General features: G+C 36.0%; 1 long non-coding RNA gene across 1 annotated transcript; it reads right to left on the bottom strand.

Moving 5' to 3' along the window:
• Nucleotides 1–382: 382 nt before the first annotated feature.
• On the bottom strand, nucleotides 383–1,375 carry LOC135666630 (uncharacterized). The gene is made up of 2 exons (XR_010509820.1): nucleotides 1,007–1,375; nucleotides 383–747 (listed from the first exon to the last, which is right to left on the bottom strand). It is a non-coding gene; the product is annotated as an uncharacterized LOC135666630 (long non-coding RNA).
• Between the last annotated feature and the right edge of the window lie 37 nt (nucleotides 1,376–1,412).

The raw sequence follows: 1,412 nt of genomic DNA, 5'->3' as shown, positions 1-1,412 counted from the left end.
TTAAGAAAAACTAGCAGAGCTGCCAATTGGGCAATTGTTGTTGCCAACAGAATCCCTCGTCTACTGTTTTATGGCGAAGCAATTTGCCAGCAAAGCTGTATGGTATCATCACCTCTGATAGAGTGGGGACTGTCTTCCATATTTTACTTTCGATAAAAGATTAAAAAGCAAAAAATTGGCCAATATATATAATGAAATTGACGTCACAACTTTTGCTGAAGCCAATAGATATCCTGAAATCTCGAAACGCCATTCATATCGATAAGACTGAAAGCATGGGAAAACCCGGCAGCTTAGACAACCTTTTCTTTTACAGGTATAGAATAAGCCCCTCAAAAACATTGTTACGAGTAGTTTGAGATTTGGTGTTCTGAAACGAACATTGGCTTGAACTTTTCATTGCTCAATTGCATAAATGTTTGCTTTTTGTACATGGCAGATCAGCAATTTCCTATATGTACTTACACATTTTACAACAATACAAAAAAGGAAAGCCCAATGCATGAGGTGTCAATCGATACTGGGTCTTAATGCACTCACAATTTACAACATACCAACAAAAAATAGTGGCTCGTATTTTGCACAAAAATTTATAATAGATCTGTCTTCTATCTCGAATCAAGCTCCAATTGCTTAAGCACCTCTCTCAAATCCACAAGATTCAATATCTGACATCCAGACCAAGTTTTGCAGTAACTTCAAAACTTTTCCCATGTCAACCTTCAACATCAGCAACCCATGATAGATCTGGTAGAAATATGAACAGGAAATCAGGCAAAAGCAATGTTGTCACTTGGTTGCTTGATTGGAAAGCCATGACAATGATTTTAAACAAACCGCATACAGAGCTATAATGCCCGAGCTGATCAAATTGGACAGGAACTACTCTTAAGACATGCTATAACCATGTGCTATATTTTTCGTGAAGAATTATTTGTTTTCCTTTTTTACGTAATAGAATAGAATAATTAGGCAACTTCAGGTCACAGCAAACACTGAAAAGAACCTTGCATGACTGATTCAATTGCAGCATTTGGAATAAGAAGGCCAACAATACGCTGACTATCTGTTGTAGTCTCCAAGCGCACAACACGTAACCTTCTATGACTTTGGCGGACCTGCTCAAATAAACAACAATAAGTACCAAATGAAAAATGAAAAAGTTGATGGAAGTCCAATAAGATGCTCATGTTTTCCCCAAATTTTGTAACAGAGAATATGTCAATAACTTATGGTTGAAGAAAGAAACCAAAGCATATTTTTCATATGTAAGAAAAATTGTCATACGGCAAAGCAAACTAGTGTGTGCAAAGAACTCGTTTCTTTCACCAAAAGAATAAAATTTCCAGAAAGGAATTAGAATTGAATGCTTCCCATTTTCAGTTTTTATATACCTTTCAAAAATAGATAGC

The sequence above is a fragment of the Musa acuminata genome, unplaced genomic scaffold, assembly GCF_036884655.1.
Source record: "Musa acuminata AAA Group cultivar baxijiao unplaced genomic scaffold, Cavendish_Baxijiao_AAA HiC_scaffold_1114, whole genome shotgun sequence".
Lineage (NCBI taxonomy): Eukaryota > Viridiplantae > Streptophyta > Magnoliopsida > Zingiberales > Musaceae > Musa > Musa acuminata.
The sequence above is the reverse complement of the archived record's forward strand: the minus strand, read 5'-3'. Positions and strand labels throughout refer to the sequence as shown.